We start from the raw sequence: 20,255 nt of genomic DNA, 5'->3' as shown, positions 1-20,255 counted from the left end.
AACTGTTTGCAGTATTGCTTTTAATGTGTGCCAGCACCAGTCTGCCAATGCATTTCATCACAACTGGAGCGAGTGCTACCAGTAAACAGTCCTAGTCTTCACAGGCTATTTTTCTATTGTTTAATGTAAAACATGGCTGACACTTTAACTTTTTGCTGTTTTCATTCAGATTCAGCTTTATAAAAGAGATTTGCAAAAGCTTATAACTCATTCATACAATAAGTACATCTGTTAATTATTATTAAATATAAGGGTGCGTCTGGAGTTAGTTAAATGTGTGGAATCACACTGGAAAAGAATGCTCTCATTTTTTTTAAAATATTTAACTCTTACTTATAATGTAACCAAATGAACAAGAGTTAGATATGACATTTCAAGACCACAAGTTCAAATCCTAGTCCTAACCTGTTGACCCCTTGCAGATCATGCAACATGCTGACACTTCAATTGCTAAAACATGAAGCTCCATAAATAGAGTATTTCTGTTCTGTTGTAAGAACAGTCCTCCACTGCACTGAAAGAAAATGTCATGAGAAGGCCATCGTAGGTGTCTCTTTTACACCGGGTAAGTATCTGGTTATAGGTTATTCAGTGCAATGTTTGCCAAAATTGTACATTGAGTTCTAGAGCACCACTTTTAGACTCATTTACCATTTTATTTTTTGACAGAAAATCATTTTGTGGGTACACTCATATATCTTTTATCTTTGGACATTTGCTGTACTCCATACATACCCAGCATCTCTAAATTACCTTTATTAAGGGAAAGGTTTAGTATTTTCCAAGTTGAAGTTATTGTTTCACAATCATGGTATAGATACATTTCTTCTGATTTTTAAAAATACCATGTCTCTTCTGGTTTAACTTAACTTAACTTATCCTTTAAGCTTTATTAACAATTTAGACACACCAAGTAATGAATATTCTCTCCACTCTGCTGATGCAAAACTGATTTAATTGCTACTTTTATTGTCTTCTTACATTTTATTTGAACAGCTGCTTTAATGGCAGTTTTTCATAAACTAACATAAACTACTCCACTTAAATTAATTCTTTAAAAAGTATGGAAGCATAGATAAAAACTGGTTTAGGACTAAATTTCACACAGTAAATTATAGATACCTAAAATAAGTTACCAGGTAGTGTGCTTAACATTAGTACTTTGAAAACAGTTGGACTGAATAACTTTTTCTCATCATAATTGTACTAATGTTGCCAAATACTGTAACCCATGTAGATAAAGGTGCTTAAAAAGCAAAACAAATGAAAAAATGATCCTTCTACCAAAACAAAACAATTGAAAACCCAGAAACTCTATTAAAACACAAATCAAGACATTGTACTTGCATAACTGCACTGGGTTTTCCCTTGAGCACTCATGGCAGCCTATTGGTTTCTTTTATTTTGTTTTCCTAACTCGGCTTGTCATTCACTTTCTTGTTGATTTGCTTAAAGAATGAATTGGTTGCAATGTCAAAAAGCACAATACCACAGACTCACCAAGACGGCCGTTTGCCAGGGGCTCACAGGACAGAAGAACCAAGCTTAATGCTTGTTGCCACTTGATCTCTTGCTGTCCATTTTTATCACAGTACTCACAAAATAATGATGAGCCAAAATGCATCTGACCATGATCTCTTATGTACTTCTGAGGCCACTTAGTGTTTGATGAAACAAATAATCATTAAAAGATGATCAATGAGCACTTTTCTTTATTATTCTTTTCATATTCGCTTTACTATATCATAGTAATGCATTACATTGAATAATTCTAGTAGAACACATTGACAGTATTAATTTCTTCAATTTTTGCCTGCATTACTTTTGTTTTTGCAGTAGAATTAGATAAATAACAGAATGATTTTTGCCACTAAATACTTAGCAGTCTTCTAAACATTCTGAAGGTTAAATTGCATAAAATCCCAAAGACTGAATTAATAAAGTGATCTGAAATATTCCAAACTGGTGTACATTTGCCAAAGTTATATTTATAAGATGTCTCCAGGTTCCAGCATGGTGCTGAGGTATCACTCGGGTTGTGTGGTGGGTGCAGCAATGTTCTATCAGCGCATGCTCCCAACCCAACCCAAGTATGTTAAGGCATTTGTGATAGTTAGAAAAAAGTATAATAAAGTTGTGTGCCCAAATCTAAATCGTTAAATGTTGGCCAACTGATAAGTGACTGCCAGTGGTAAATGTACCAGTAAGAAGACAGTCCCAAAACCCACCTTGCAGTCAGAAATCAGTTCCACACGGCATTCTGACAGTCGTTTGTTGTCAGTGGACTGTAAACCTTGAATTTGTTGTTAATTCACATGATAAGTGAAATAATGGAGCATTCAAAAGAGTCTAGCTCAGAAGTAGCATCAGAAAATGTAACACCTAAACACTTATTTATGTTATTTTTTCTTTGTAATTTTCTTTATTATATCTCCTCTAGACAATTTTTATTTTTCTTTAGTGACTTTCAGCTTGGGTGGCACGGTGGCGCAGTGGTAGCGCTGCTGCCTCGCAGTTAGGAAACCTGGGTTCGCTTCCCAGGTCTTCCCTGTGTGGAGTTTGCATGTTCTCCCCGTGTCTGTGTGGGTTTCCTCCGGGTCCTCCGGTTTCCTCCCACAGTCCAAAGACATGCAGGTTAGGTGCATTGGCGATCCAAAATTGTCCTTGGTGTGTGGGTGTGTGTGTGTGCCCTGTGGTGGGCTGGCGTCCTGCCCGGGGTTTGTTTCCTGCCTTGCGCCTTGTGTTGGGTGGGATTGACTCCAGCAGACCCCCGTGACCCTGTATTGAAAAAAATGGAAGAAATCTTGGGAAAGCCAATTCAGAGAGAGACAATGGGTGTTAAAAATGGAGTCAATACAGTACAATACACTAAACAGAAAACAAGTAATCCACTTCACAGGTTGGATACTCAGGAATTAAACACAGTAGTACAATAGCAATGGTACAAACTATCACATATGAGGATTCAGATTTGTTCAGAGTCCTGGAAATTTCAGCCAACAAGCCTTCCTGTTGCTGGCCATTCTACGGCTGAATCAGTACTGGGCTTGCCAATCAGATCAAAGGACCCTTCTACTTGATGATTCCAGTGCTGCTTTATCAGAGATGACTTTTCCATAGGTAGGCAAAGAACTTGGCAGTAGAGCAGTGGCACCAAGTTCCACATGTGAGTACCAAGAAGAGGAACAGAGGTCAGTGTTGGCAACAGTTTAAAGATATCATATTATTTATGTTTTAGTGCTAATTACAGAGATGCGGTATACACAGCTAATTAGCAGCTCTACTCTAGGTGAACTAAACTGAAATAAGGAGTCTTCAGCCTGGATTTAAAAGCTGAGACTGAATGGGCATCTCTTATAGTAGCAGGCAGACCATTCCACAGCTTCCAAGCCCTGTAGCTAAAGGCTTGCTATTTTATTAATCATTGGAATCACAAGCAGACCAGCATCTTGAGATCTTAATGTACGTTATGGTTTGTAAGTCATGATAAGTTCAGATAAGTAAGCCAGGCCTTGGCCATTTAAGGCTTTAGATGTTAAAAGGAGGACTTTGAAATCTTCCCTAAACTTAACTGGGAGCCAGTGTAAGAACTTAAGAGCGGAAGTTACAGTATGTGTTAGTATTTTCTTGTTGTTGTAATAATTCTTGCAGCAATATTTTGAATTAACTAAATATTGTTATTAATAATAATGTTGTTATTAATAACAATATAAAATGTTGTTGTGATCAGTATCATTCCTTCCAATAATTAACATCTGTGTTCAAAGACAGGTATTCTCATCCATCCACTCCTTTACGTTACTAAGACATCTAAGGACAACTTTAGAGAAACATTATTTGGTCTAAAAAAAGATATAACTGGGTTAATTAATGTTATGTTTTCTCATGATGGATCCCTGTTTAAGCTTGTAAAGTGAAAGCAGTAAAGGTCCCAGTACTGAGCCCTGCGGGACACCATGCCTCACTTCTACAGTTGTGGCCAAAATTATTAGCCCCCCTTATGACATTAGGCAACACTCCTGATTCCAATATGAAAATGACCATTAACAACAAATGTGTGTTTTTTAAAGCGTATCTGTGTCCAAAATAACAAGGTCCACTAATTGTAGTTTGGATATTTTATTGATACATTTTAATAGTCAATACTGTACCCTTTTTGAGCCACAACTGACAACAATCTATTAGAGTAGGTCTTTACTAGATTAGCATAGGTCTCCTGAGGGATTTTGGTCCATTCCTCCATTGTAAATTGTTCTAGCTGGTCCAAATTGCGTGGTTTCCGAGCATGGACATTCACTTTGAGCACCCGCCACAGATTCTCAATGGGATTGAGGTCTGGGCTCTGTGCGGGCCACTCCAAGATCTTGGTTTTGGTATCCTTGAAAAACTGTTGAACTAATTTTGATGTATGCTTTGGGTCATTGTCTTGTTGGAAGACCCAGCGACGACCTAAGCCTAGACTACGAGCAGATTTCTACATATTCTCCCTCAGAATGTCAACATAATTTTCTTTTCTCATGATGCCATGCACCCGAACAAGGCTCCCTGTGCCTGAGGCTGCAAAACAGCCCCACAGCATGATGCTCCCACCACCATGTTTAACTGTGGCAACTGTGTTCCTAGGGTTGAAGGCCTGTCCCTTTCTTCGCCAAACATAAGCAACATCCATGTGCCCAAACAGTTCCAGTTTAGTCTCATCAGACCAAAGCACAGACTTCCAAAAATCATCTTTACAATTCAAATGTTCATGGGCAAACCTCAGTCGGGCTGTGATGTGTCGCTCTTTGAGTAAAGGGGTTCTTCTGGGACGATGGCCGTGAAGCCCACCACGGTGAAGAGCCCTCACAACTGTGTTCCTTGAAACATCAACTCCAGAAGAGGCCAGGTCAGCAACAATCATCTTGGCAGATGTCCGGGGTTCCTTGCTGACATCTCTGACTATTTTTCTCCAGAGTTCTTGAAATCTTGCACTTACGGCCACGGCCAGGTTTGTTTCTAACAGAATTTGTCTCCTTGTACTTGGCAATGATGCAACGTACAGCAGTTCTAGACACTGTGAATCGCTTGGAAATGGCAGTGTAGCCTTGCCCCTTATCATGAGCCTCTACTATCTTCTTTCTGAGCTCCAGACTGATTTCCTTTGTCTTTGGCATGGTCAGTAACAGTAGTCCCTCTCATGTGTTCAAGAGCCCTGTTCCTTGGGAGTCTTTTTATGCTGATTGAGTGTTGTTAGGAAGCCAATTGATTGCACAGGTGTGGTTTCAAAGCTGATTGGTTAATTAGTGTAGGTGTGTTTTGAAAGCAAACATTAACATGGGGCTAATATTTTCGACCAACCCATTTTTTACTATATTTGATATAAAGCAAGACTAAAAATTTATATTTATATTACAAAATGCATCAAAAGCTAGTAAATAGCACTGGTGGATGTTTGATTATATCAAGTTTCATCAATGTTGCAAACTTTGGGAAGAAGTTTAGGAAAATGTTTCATGATTCCAGGGGGGCTAATAATTTTGGCCACAACTGTATGTATAATGATGGAGTACTGTCAGCACATTTTTGTATGTACCGAAATCAATTTGATAAATAAGAACTAAACAATGCAAGAACGTTGTCTGCAAGCCCAACGTCAGTTTCCAGCCTGAATAGTAAAGCAGAATGGTCAATGGTGTCAAAAGCTGTGCTTAAATATAACAACATAATTACAGTGGAGTATCCTTCTTCAGAGGATATCAGAATGTCATTTACAATACAATACAATTTATTTTTTGTATAGCCCAAAATCACACAGGAAGTGCCGCAATGGGCTTTAACAGGCCCTGCCTCTTGATGGCCCCCCAGCCTTGACTCTCTGAGAAGACAAGGAAAACTCCCAAAAAACCTTGTAGGAAAATGGAAGAAACCTTGGGAAAGGCAGTTCAAAGAGAGACCCCTTTCCTGGTACGTTGGGTGCAGTGGGTGTCAAAAGAAGGGGGTCAATACAATACAATACTCAGAACAGAACAAATCCTCAATACAGCATATAAATAAAAATTTTAGAAGTACGAGTTTTAACAGTAGATGATATCACATAAAAGATTTGGATATTTTTAGAGTCCTGGAGACCTCATCCATCAAGCTGCCTCCCCCATTTGGCCATTCCACGGCTGAAACAGTGCTTGGCCAGCCAATCCGATGAAAGGACCCTCTTTCCCATGATTCCTGTGATCCTCCATCAGGGATGACTTTACCATAGGCAGGCAAACAACTTGGCAGGTGGGCGTGGCACCAATGCCACATTTGAGTACCGAGAAAGAAACAGAATAGGTGAGGGTTAGTATTCAAATTATAACTATCATGTTACTTATGTTTTAGTGCTAATGACTAACAACAGAGATGCAGTATGTACAGTTAATCAGCAGCTCTAGTCAGGATATGCTAAACTGAAGTAGTGAGTCTTCAGCCGGGATTTAAAGGCTGAGACCGAAGGGGCATCTCTTATAGAAGCAGGAAGACCATTCCACAGTTTAGGGGCCCTGTAACTAAAAGCTCGACCTCCCACTGTTATTTTATTAATCCTTGGAATCCTAAGCAGACCGCATCTTGAGATCTTAATGTGCTCAGGTTTGTAAGTCATGATAAGTTCAGACAAGTAAGCGGACCTTGGCCATTTAATGCTTTATATGTTAAAAGGAGGATTTTGAAATCTGCCCTAAACTTAACTGGGAGCCAGTGTAAGGATTTAAGAACTGGAGTTATGTGTTCATATTTTCTTGTTCTTGTAATAATTCTTGCAGCGCATTTTGGATTAACTGGAGGCTGTATAGAGAACAGTTTGAACAGCCAGTGAACACCGCATTGCAGTAGTCAATCCTACTAGAGATAAATGCATGAATTAATTTAGAAAGCGCCTTAATTTCCTAACATTTTTAAGATGGAAAAAACATGTTTTGGACAACTTTGTAATATGCGCTTTAAATGACATGCTAGAGTCAAAGATAACTCCTAGATTGCGGGCTGATTCAGTAAAATTAATTGGGATTCCAACTGAGTTAAATGACGACAAAATATTGCTGTGATCAGCGTCATTCCCTCCAACAATTAACATCTCTGTTTTATCTGTATTTAAAGACAAGTAGTTCTCATTCATCCATTCCTTTAATTCACTAACACAACTAATTAAAGACAACATCGGAGAAACTTCATTTGATTTAAATGAAAGGTATAACTGGGTGTCATCTGCATACGAGTGAAAATTAACATTATGTTTCCTAATGAGAGATCCCAGTGGAAGCATGTAAAGTGAAAACAGTAAAGGTCCCAGTACTGAGCCCTGCGGACACCATATTGAACTTCTGTGTATAATGATGGAGTACTGTCAGCACATTTCTGTACATATTGGAATCGATTTGATAAATAAGAACTAACCAAGCAGCAGGGGCCTGTAAGCCCAACATCATTTTCTAGCCTGTGCAGTAAAATAGAATGGTCAATGGTGTCAAATGCTGCACTTAAGTCCAACAACATAATTACAGTGGAATTTCCTTCATCAGAGGATATCAGAATGTCATTTACAACCCGTGTTAGTGCGTTTCTGTACTATGGCCAGTGCGAAAGCCAGACTGGAATTTCTCAAATAAATTGTAATGCGTAAGGTGTGACTGAAGTTGACTGGCGATTACATTTTCTAGTATTTTAGAGAGAAATGGTAAATTTGAAATAGGCCTATAGTTATTTAGTATGTGTGGGTCTAGGTCTGACTGTCTTAAGTAAAGGTTTAATGACTGACACTTTTAGTGCATCAGGTACTGTGCCATGCAATAATGAACTATTGATAATGTTAGAATAGGCGCTGCAAGAACATCCATTGCACTTTTTACTAGTTTTGTTGGCACTGGATCTAGGGAACAAGTAGTGGGCTTCATTTTAGAAATTAAAGTTAAGACTTCCTGCTCAGTTACAGGATTAAAATTATTAAAGTGCTGAATGCAATGTAAGGCAGGGTCTGCTAAGTTAGTATTTGGTTTGTAATGTGATGCTGAGATCTGGGATCTTATATTTTTAATTTTCTCATTGAAGAAGTTCATAAAGTCTGTACTGCTAATATCTGTTGGTATTTTGCACTGTTGATCTGAATTCCTGTTTGTTAATTTAGCCACTGTTCTAAACAGTACCCGAGGATTTTTATTATTGCTATCTATTAATGTAGAATAGTATTCTGAGCGAGCTTTAAAGAGGGCTTTTTTATATTTATTAACACTCTCTGTCCATGCAATTTGAAAGACACGTAGCTTTGTTGTTCTCCATCTGCACTCCAGTTTTCGACACTCTAATTTAAGAGCTCGAGCTGCATTACTGCTGTTTCTGTACTACGACCAGTGCGGAAGCCAGACTGGAATTTATAAAATAAATATGTGATGTTTAAGGTGTAACTGAAGCTGATTGGCGACTACATTTTCAAGTATTTTACAGAGAAAGGGTAAATTTGAGATTGATCTGTAATTATTTAGTACATGTGGGTCTAGGTCTGACTAGTATTACTCTAAGTTTGATAATTATGCTCTAGCATAATGTATTTTATCCATTACATTGCCATTTTATTTTGTTGGTGGGCCCCGTTATTTTGTGGCCTGTTTATTAAGATACTTTTGGCCTTGTCTCTCAGAAGTCACAATGCATGATGTCACAGCCACAGTGTTATTTAAGCCTGTGACAGGCAACACACTCTACACAAGTTTGAGGATACAATTCAAAAGTCCTTTGAGAATGTTACAAGTAATAGATCTTTAGTTATTTCTTAATACCCTATTTGTGCTAAATAATCTTTGTGTTTCTGGTAATGACCCTGGCTAATGCATTCATCTCCTGGTCATTTTTCCTTACCTATTTGGCCTGCCAATTCCACCATCTTTTGTCAGAACACCCTGCTGTCTAAGAAATATAGCAGACAAGTAAATTTCCTTGACCTTTAATGGCTGTGCTGGACTCAAGCTATAGTGATATGAGCTGCTACTGACCTGCAGCCTTGTAACAAGCAGCAAAATTGGAAGGCCAACCTCAGAAGTGATTGCAGGACTTCATCAAGAAGTAACTCCTTTACACATTTCCTCTTTTTTGTGCATTCCACACCATTTTTGATGCTTTTGTCCTATACTATCCTTAAACTTTTTTTGTCCATTTAATTCTTTTTATCTTCTCTTTTAGTCTGCTGTTTGTATTTTGTCTGTTTTCATCAAGTTCAGCTGGCAAAAGTTTGTTTCATTGCTGTTGAGATCAGTGGACAGATTGTGAGGGAGCCAGGAAAATAGTTGGAGCAACAGCCAGGCTACACCATTTAATTGGCAGGCATCTAGCCGCAGAACTTTACTAAAGCAATGAGAAACTTGCTAAATCTTTGAACTTCACAACACAAATCTTAGCTGGTCTGGCAACTGTTACAGGCACAAAAGGAAAGGGTTTTCTCAGTGAGAGCTTCCGTCTCCATTGGCAGGGTTTTCAGAATGAGAATCTTCCTGGGACCTCCCATTTTTATTGCAGCCCAACCGGATGGGGTAAGGCCATCTCAGGGGTGAAGGTGGTTGCTAGGCATCTTCCTGGGACTGTCTCTCAGAACTGTGGGTGAAAAATAAGACAGTGTTAGTGACTGCACCCCATCTCATCATAGGCTGGAACTGCTTACCTCAACAGAGTCAGGGTTCCCCAGCACACATGTGTGACACTGTTTATCTGTCCTGGTAAGGAATACATTTTTCAGTTTCGAGGTCTATTTTATTTTATGCCTAACTAGAAGGGTATACCCCTGTCTTAGTCATATGATTTTGTACAATGTGGTTCCAATTGTGCTGAAATACAGAAAGATGTAGCCCCCACTGAGGAATATGAAAACTGACCAACCATAAATAAAAGACTACTATATAATGGTCATACCCTCCCATTTAGTTTACCAATAATATTGCAGGGCAGACAGAAAAAGCAAAAACTTCCAGTTAAGCTGGAGACAAAAACAAAGTCTTCAGGGGTTTCAAGGGCTACAGAATGCCAAACACCCATTTGGCATTCTAAGTTCTTCTTCTTTTGGCTGCAAATAAGAAAGGGCTCAGAGCAGATTTCTGATGTAATCCCACCAACACCTTGAATGCATCTATCACTCCTACTGCAGACATCACCACTGTCACACTTCCCTCATACATATCCTGTACGACTTTTAAATATTTCTCTGCCACTCACAGCTTCCACATACAATACCACAACTCTTCTCTAGACACCCTGTCAAAGGCTTTCTCCTGGTCCCTCTGTCTAGCCAATCAGTACAGGTCCTTTTCTCCCTCCTTAGTGTCCAACCTCTCATACAGCTCATCATATGCCTTTTATTTAGCCTTTACCATCTCTCTCTTCATCTTATGGCTTATCATCTTGTATTTCTGACTACTTTCTGCATCTCTCTGACTATCCCACTTCTTTTTCGCCAACCTTTTCCTCTGTATACTCTCCTGTACTTCCCCATTCCACCATCAGGATTCATTTTCCTCCTTCCTCTGTCAAGATATCACACTCAGCACCCTTCTTGCTGTCACCCTTATTACTTCTGCTGTAGTTGACCAGCTGTGTGGTAACTCTTCACTGCCTCCCTGTGCCTGTTTTACCTCCTCCCTGAACTCAACCTTGCAGTCTTCCTTTATCACCTGCTACCATTTGATCCTTGGCTCTGCTCTCCCTCTCCTCCTCTTCTTGATTTCCAATGTCATTCTATAGACCACCATCCTATGCTACCTAACTACGCTTTCCCCTGCTACCACTTTGCAGTCTACAATCTCCTTTAGACTTACCCTTCTCTATAGGATATAGTTTACATGTGTGCAACTTCCTCCACTCTTGTACATCACTCTTTGTTCCTCCCTGTTCTAAAAACACATATTTACCACAGCCATATCCATCCTTTTCGCAAAATTCACTACCATCTGACCTTCTGCATTCCTCTCCTTGACACTATACCTACCCATCACCTCCTCATCTCCTTTGTTTCCTTCACCAACATGTCCGTTGAAATCTGTTTCAGTCACCACTCTCTCTCCTGTGGGTACACTGTCCATCACTTTGTCCAACAAATTTTCTTTCTTATCCACTGCACACTCAACTTGCGGGGCATATGCACTAACAACATTCATCATCACACCTTCAGTTTCCAGCTTCATAATAATAAAACTGTCTGACACTATTTCCACCTCCAAAACACACTACATAAAAGACATACTGTTTCTCACGATAAGTCTTACTCCATTTCTCTTCTTATCCACACCATAAAAGAACAATTTGAACCCACCTCCCATCTAGCTGGCCTTACTTCCCTTCCATTTAGTCTCTTGAACACACAATATATCCACCTTCCTTTTCTCCATCATATCAGCTAACTCTCTCCCCTTACTAGTCATACTGCCAACATTCAAAGTTCCTACCCTGACTTTCACTATCTTTACCTTCCTCCTCTCTTCCTTCCTCTGGACACACCTTCCCCCTCTTCTTCTTCTTCTTCAGCCAACAGTAGCCCAATTTCTGCCAACACCCTATTGGCTAACAATACTGGTGGCAGATGTTGTTTAACCTAGGCCTCGACCGATCCAATATGGAAATTTGTATTGTATATTGATCTTGCAAAATTTTACACTGGATGCCCTTCCTGATGTAATCCCCCTTATTTATTTGGGCATGGGACTGGCACAAAGAAACACACCATTTTTTTAAGGCACCCACCTTCATTCTAGCATCAGATGGATGCACAGACTTCAGTTTGGGGGTGGTGGTGTAAAACGCTACCACAGAAAAACTAGAAAAAAAAAGCATAAAAATTTCAGATTAGTAAAGAATGCAAATCCCTGAATAGTATGATAATGCAATGCCTACATAGTCTATTAAGAGTACAACTAACTAAAATATAGCTGTGTAAAAGCCAAATTTAAAAAATTGTTTCTTAGCTTTTTTCTTAAATGTTCAACAGTATTAGCCTGGTGAATATCTATTGGTAAACTAACAGCAAAAGTACTTCTTTGATCTACAACTTCATGGATGTGCTTCCGGTTCTAAAGCTATCAAGTGCTGAAAAGATGATGAGGCCCCAGTGGGAGTAAGCAATCTTAAAATGTACCCTCTGAGGCGAAAAGGGTGTTTATCTCAAATGTTTTTGTTTTTGAAGATACCTTGCAGGATTATTTCAACAGATTAAGGATTCTAAGTTAATAAGTGTTTCCTGTGTTTATATTAAGTGATCAGTTTATAGTACTGGGCCAGTTTCTGGCTGTATGATGTCATTAGAAGTGAACTGTAAGAAGTGATATTAGTGTCAACAAAATCGGTTAACCATCAGATTTTTAGTTAATCCTGACTTGTACTCAGACATAGCCACTGTCACACTCTGGGCTGCATCCTCGAAGTGCTAGTTATCCTTAGCCATGCCTCCCACTTATTATGTGTTCACCTGAGGTCATTTTGCCCTAATTGTGGGTCTACATAAAGAGGTTTCTAATCTTTACACTTTGCTCACTCTTCTTTCATGTTCTTATTTCTAGTTCTTCTGGTCTGTTTTTGAATTCCTTGCCTTTGACGTAAAGCTTTATTATTTGACTTTCTATTTTATCTAGGGTTTATGCAGTAGGTGTTTGCTCGTTTGTTCTTTTCAATATAAGCTCACTTGTTCCTTTATATCTGTTGTTTTACTTAGTTATTAGTCTAATTTATGGATCTGTATAAAATTTAGGCTCTCCAAGAAAATGATTTTAAGGTTAGTTGTCTGGTATTTATTACCTTCTGAAAACTATGTTTGTACATAATTTTATAAGAAATACAAATACACATTGATATGATAAAAAGTTACAAAAATTTCTTGAATTTTCCAAATTCCTTTTCTTTAATTACTATTCAATTATTCTGTTTTATGTATGTTTTTTGTTTAATTCCATATCCTGGTAGCACAAATTAACTATAAAGATTCTTTCGATCATGAATCATTACATGTACCTCCTCATTTTATGCAGTGTTGAGAGTGAGTCCAGCATATCTTTTGCATATCCCCTTTTTTATTTACAGGGAACTGAAATATGCTTTTATTTTTCTGCTAGATGCATGGTTAAATCTAGTTAATTTTATTAATCACTTTGCTTTTTAATATTTATGCATCTTGTTTTTGAATACATATTGCTATGACCCAATGCTGGGCTGGAAGGGGACATGCTCCAGAAGTTGTGGCATATGACATCATTGGTGTGACAGCACTTATGCTGGCTGAATTTCCCCTTGGGATTAATAAAGTATCTATCTATCTATCTATCTATCTATCTATCTATCTATCTATCTATCTATCTATCTATCTATCTATCTATCTATCTATCTATCTACAATGTTACAGGCAAGGTTTGTTCCCTGGCTTATGTACTGTATGTTGTCTTTTCAATTGTCCTTTCTATTAATTTTGTAGTATTACATTTAAATGTTTTATGTAATTTTTTAAAATCTTTTCATATAAATGCTTTTTCATTATTATATGCTGTGCCTCAAGGTTACATTTCTTGTGTTTTGTAGGTGGAACCCCAGGAGGCAGGGCTACGGTGATGTCACTGCTGAGAGAACGTCCTCATCTTTTGTATTAAGGCCAAGAAAATTAGGTCTCTCAGGGTGTATCATTGATTGTAGTTTTTTATTTGTTTTGTTGTAATTTTCTGGTGTTGTAGATGTTTTTTGTTTTGGGACTACTGATTACTGGATTAGAAAATTGAATTCTTTGCCCTGGGTTGCGTTTTTAGACAAACTATTTTGTTTTATTTTTACCTTTCCATATTTATTCTTTATTCATAAATATTTTTGTTTGCCAGAGGTATATTATCATCCTTTCCTCTTTATTTTTATGTGTCATAGGAAGTTTAAGAGTATTTTTATAAACTTTTAAAGTTAATGCCCTATTTTGGGCCTTTGCAGGTCTGTAAGTCTTCTTGAATTTTGGGTATGGCTGCGTGGGCTGAGGCCTTTTCTTTTGGGTCAAACCGGTGAGGTCCTTGTCTGTCCTTTTTTGGATATTTTGTGGCCTGCACCCGATTTTGTTATCTTGTGTGCTGCTATTTAGAATGTGTGTGCCATGTGTAAACAAGTTTGTGGAAACATTTTTGCAAGTGCTGTAATTTGCTTTTTCTGGTTACAAACATATACTTTGACTTTGATTTTTGAAACTCATTTAGACTTAGATGTACAGTTCTACCTAGAAATGAATGCAAGCATTGTTTTTTGACTATGTTTCATCTACTGATCCTTCCATTTTATTCTGCGGCCTACCTTAGACCACAGTCTCTGTCAGAATGACAAGTATCATTACGGTGTTCATACAGCAAGTATAAACCTTATAGTACAGCTTACTGTAAATCTGTAAATCCTAACTTCAAGATATGTACAGTATGCTTGAAGAATTCAATATCTATATTAATTATTTTGTTTAGTGAAATGATCTTTCTTCAAAATACGTTCATAATTTATATAATACCGGTGAATTCATGTTTCCACATTGAGCTCTGTTTCGAATCAGTGAGTGCCAACATGGACAAGAACATTATGACGCCTTATGATCAGTTCCAGCTGCTTTCTTCAGGTTTTTCAATTTATTTCATCCATCTGTCCATTATCCAACCCTCTATATCCCAACCACAGGGTCACGGGGGTCTGCCATAGCCAGACCCAGCCAACACAGGGCACAAGGCAGGAAACAAACACTGGGCAGGGCACCAGCCCACCACATCAATTTATTTTAGATATTTGTAAATTATTTTTCTAACAGTCCTTTGTACTTATTTGTTTCTACATTTATTTATTTATTGGCTGATTATAATCTTTAATTTATATGTAATTATGTTTCATGTTATGTATTTATTTTTTATTTTTCTTTTGATATATCATACCTAATTTTATAATGGACCTGAAGAATTCTAGGAGCATTGATGCCACTACAGCTTTGCATAACTGTAAAAGGCTATGCTATGCTAAAGGTTAGGATTTGAAGGCTAAGATTAACTAATATTGTAAATATACTCCACCTTCCCTAATTTCACTCTATCAAATACATTGAATGCCACAGAATAAAAACGCTTAAATCTAGATTAATTTGTCACAGTAATGCACACCCCTCAAATGTGCAAGAAACAAACAAACACAAACACTAAAGTGTATTTACAGAGTCCCAAACAAGTCCATTATGGAAGGAGAAATAAAAAATCCAGATGTAAATGAAGAATACTTGTGGTGGTTAACAATCTCCTGACAAAACAGATTCCCCAAAAGAAATAACTAACAGTCCTCATGGAAAATCTCAAAGCATGCATATGCCTCAGAGACATGCCTTTTTCAGGGGAATGTGTAACTTCGAACACATTAGTTAGTGAAATGCTTTCTGTATTGGCTGGGAATTTTCTCTTATTGTTTATAAATGAGTGGATTGAAAGTTGAACAAACAGGTGTCCCCAGCAGCCCATGCCATGGAATTATTAAGGTTAACTAGTAAAAAACCAAACTACAATGCCCATAAAGCCCAACCACATTCCACAGAAGCCCACAATTATTTTGTAAATCTACTTCAGCCTTTTTGTCTACAATTATTACAGTTTCATATATTTGCTAATTTCTTTTTGTCTTTATACAGTTCTGTTTATTTTTTTCTGTATACAATGTATTTTGGTTCGGGTTAAGAGTCTGTTGGTCATTTTATCTTTGTGTTGTTTTCTAGATACGCTTTACACCACTGTACATTTAAAACTTGATGTATTATGATTAATTTAAGCAATCAAATATTCTATATAATTTTTAAAGGATTCATAATACTTCATACTATTGGTTTCTTTTTCCATTGGTTTCACTATTTCTTCCAAAAAAAGGGCCTTTCAGCATTATTTTTTGATTTGTTAATTACTCAAGATTTTTTTGACATTGTGCCCCAAACTATTTTCCAACTTGTTAATCGTAAATTTTTCAGATTGTTAAACTCAAATTCAAATCAATTTGGGAGTACTTTGCTTTTCTAGGAGTGGTTGTGCTGCAATTTGACAAATAAATGAGTGTATTGGATGGTCATCACAAACAGCACGCCTCAATGAAAATGGTTTGGAATAGTTAAGCTAACACACTTTGACAGGCATAAAATCATAATTTTGCATCAAAAGGCTTATAGTCAACAAAAAATTAGCACATCAAACTGGATTTTCAAGATGTGGTGCTCAAGTTATCATAAAGAAATCTGAAGAAACTGCGAAAACTTGGCAACAGAATTGTAGTGAAAGAATCCAAAAGTTGGCTGCATCTGATGAACAGTACTTAAAGTTCATTTCAATCAGGGACAGAATGAAGTCCAGTGAAGTGCATGTTGAGTATCTGGACAAGTTATCTGGCATCAAAGCACACACTTTGACTGTGCAAAGAAGTTCTAAAAGAAATGTGTTTACAGGGTGAAGCAAAGTTAAAAATCCCTTAATGCCAAAATACACCAAGCACAATAGCTTCCAGAATGTGGCAGGCCATTCATCATAGGGTAACAATCAATGGCAGAAAGTTTTTTGGAACAATGAGCCCTTGATATTAATAAAAAAATATACTGCCAACAGGACTCTTTTGACATTTAAGTAACATCTACCAGTAATTGTCACAATTATAATTCACAAATAACTCCAATGAGAGTTTTGGGGGAGGGATGGGCAATGCATGACTACAATTCAAATAAAGAGCACATTATTTTCAGTTCACAACAAATATGCCAGAAAGTGCATAAGCATCAGCTTACAGCAAACAGAACTTCATCTTGCAGCACTTTTGTAGAAATGTACTGCAACAAGCCAAATACAGGTTGTATCAGTAAAACATGTAAGCTGTTTTTGCTTTTAGTTTGCTTTTTCAGTATTTGTTAAGTTAATTTGCAATTTTATATCCTCTATTGAATGAGATCCTGAACGGAACAACCAGTACCAAGTACCTCCCTACATTGTATTTTCATTTGGCTGTATTTTTGATGTTATTGAGTGAAACCCAACCTCAGATATTGTGAGAATTAAGACATTGTTGGGGATGAGAAACTCTAGCCAGGTTCACACTAGTAGAAAACATTTTTTAACATTAGAAGGTAAAACTTTGACATAAGTATGTTGTTAAAGCTACTCTTGTCTAACTTTATCTTCTATATCACTTGTCCTGGTGAGGGTCCTGGTTGCAACAAGCTGAGCAGAACTGAACGTATTTTAGTTTGCCCAAATTTCAAATGACAATATCATTTTATGCAGGTAATCAGCAGACAGCCAAGAGCTATACTATCTTCACAATAGGTGTGTCCAATAGGCCTTACCGTTTATGCTAACAGATACCCAAATCATTTCAAATTGCTTTTATTAGTATGAAAATCAAGATGAGATCTGGGACTTCAAGATAGCACTGTGGTCAGATTACCCTTGGGTTTATAAGGCAGTCCTGACCTCTGAGTTGATTTCAAGGCCACTTATGATATTTAGGGCTACTACAGCTCAACCTGGCAAAGACAGAGCTTCTTGTTATGCTGGCCGGCCAGTTTGTTCAACTTCCCAAGGCTGGATTAACTGTCAAGCAAAACAAACACATGTTTAGAGCATCAAGGGAAGGGGTGCACGACAGAAACTTTTCCTCTCTAAATTTACAAAAACCCATACCTTTTCATATCTTAAATCATTCTTGAGGCACATTGAAGACTTAAGTGCCAGCTTAAGTGAAAAATGAAAGAAAATGTAGTAAGTAACTGCAACACAAACACTAACTTAATCAGGTTTAACGCAAAAAGATGCTGACAAAAGAAGAGAAGAAGCAAGCTGCTAGGGTGGAGAAAAGAAGAGCTGCTCAGGAAACAGCAAGCGCATCAACTTCTGAGCAAATGAACGCTAAACGTACAGATAAGAGTATGAAAACTATGAATGCTCATGTCAAGTGTATTCGCTGCATGTTATTGTGTAGTGCGCCATTACTGGTATATATATATATATATATATATATATATATATATATATATATATATATATATATATATATATATATATATATATATATATATACAGTATACAATAATAAAAAAATAATAAAATAGCAATAATAGAGGTTTATTTTAATCTTGGGAATACAACAAAATCAGAATCAGATGTAACTGCTACATCGTCCACCGAGGCTTCCGTAATCGTTCTTCTCTTGATCATGTCGACTGTTACATTCAGTTGTCCACTGAGAATGAGTGCAGCTCATATACAGAGCATCCGGAAAGTATTCACAGCGCATCACTTTTTCCACATTTTGTTAAGTCACAGCCTTATTCCAAAATGGATTAAATTCATTTTGTTCCTCAGAATTCTACACAAACACCACATAATGACAACGTGAAAAAAGTTTACTTGAGGTTTTTGCAAATTTATTAAAAATAAAAAAACTGAGAAATCACATGTACATGAGTATTCACAGCCTTTGCTCAATACTTTGTCGATGCACCTTTGCCAGCAATTACAGCCTCAAGTCTTTTTGAATATGATGCCACAAGCTTGGCACATCTATCCTTGGCCAGTTTCGCCCATTACTCTTTGCAGCATCTCTCAAGCTCCATCAGGTTTGATGGAAAGCATTGGTGCACAGTCATTTTAACATCTCTCCAGAGATGTTTAATCGGATTCAAGTCCGGACTCTGGCTGGCCCATTCAAGGACATTCACAGAGTTGTCCTGAAGCCACTCCTTTGATATCTTGGCTGTGTGCTTAGGGTTGTAGTCCTGCTGAAAGATGAACCGTCGCCCCAGTCTGAGGTGCGCTCTGGAGCAGGTTTTCATCCAGGATGTCTCTGTACATTGCTGCAGTCATCTTTCCCTTTATCCTAACTAGTCTCCCTGTTCCTGCCGCTGAAAAACATCCCCACAGCATGATGCTGTCACCACCCTGCTTCACTGTAGGGATGGTATTGGCCTGGTGATGAGCGGTGCCTGGTTTCCTCCAAACGTGACTCCTGGCATTCACACCAAAGAGTTCAATCTTTGTCTCATCAGACCAGAGAATTTTGTTTCTCATGGTCTGTGAGACTTTCAGGTGCCTTTTGGCAAACTCCAGGCAGGCTGCCAGGTGCCTTTTACTTAGGAGTTGCTTCTGTCTGGCCACTCTACCATACAGGCCTGATTGGTGGATTGCTGCAGAGATGGTTGTCCTTCTGGAAGGTTCTCCTCTCTCCACAGAGGACCTCTGGAGCTCTGACAGAGTGACCATCGGGTTCTTGGTCACCTCCCTGACTATTCCCCGATCATTCAGTTTAGATGGCCGGCCAGCTCTAGGAAGAATCCTGGTGGTTTCGAACTTCTTCCACTTAAGGATGATGGAGGCCACTGTGCTTATTGGGACCTTCAAAGCCCCCATTTCAACTGTCTGTTGTTTATGCAGATTCATGCTGTGTAACATCAGCAAGATCAGGCCTTATCTGACTGAATATGCAGCACAACTTTTGGTCCAGGCTTTGGGCTTATAATGTCTGGATTACTGCAACTCACTACTAGCAGGAGGACCCACATGCACAATCAAGCCCCTGCAGATGGTCCAAAAGACTGTGGTTTCAATGAGCCAAGACGGGCACTTGTCACTCCCCTCTTTAGGTTGGTATATTAGCTCCTCATTAAGTTCAAATCCTTGATGTTTACCTACAGAGTAGTCAGTGTGGCAGCACCTGTGTATGTGAAGACACTGGTGAGGTTCTATGCTCCTTCACGTCCACTCAGGTCTGCCTGTGGACAGCATTCAGTGATGTCACCTCTGTGTGGTATCAAATCTCAATCCAGATGGTTTTCATTTGTATCTCTTAGTTGGTTGAACAAGCTACCCACCTCCATCCGAACTCCCTCAGTGTGGTTAAGGGATGTTTTTGTTCTGCGGATCTCTTATTATTAATAGATCATCTTTGTCAGGCGAGTACCATTGCTTTAATATGAATTGTTAATTGATGATTTTCAATTCTTGGAATTTTATTTATTTTTTTATATAGGTTTTCACTTATGGTGATTAGCTTTTATAACTGTCTTCTTCAAAAACAATCTCTAGACTGCTGTTACTCAATCAAGTCGACTTTCTTTGTAAGTCACTTTGGATAAAAGCATCTGCTGAGGAAATAGATGTACATGTGATAAAAATCCCCAAGAGTTATTTAAAAGGCCCAGCTGTACAAGGCCACTGCCATTTTGTAAGCCTGTGATAAGTGGTCCATGGCAAAGTGTGATTTTAAAT

Source organism: Polypterus senegalus, chromosome 1 (assembly GCF_016835505.1).
Source record: "Polypterus senegalus isolate Bchr_013 chromosome 1, ASM1683550v1, whole genome shotgun sequence".
In the NCBI taxonomy this organism is placed as follows: domain Eukaryota; kingdom Metazoa; phylum Chordata; class Cladistia; order Polypteriformes; family Polypteridae; genus Polypterus; species Polypterus senegalus.
This window is presented reverse-complemented; position numbering follows the sequence as displayed.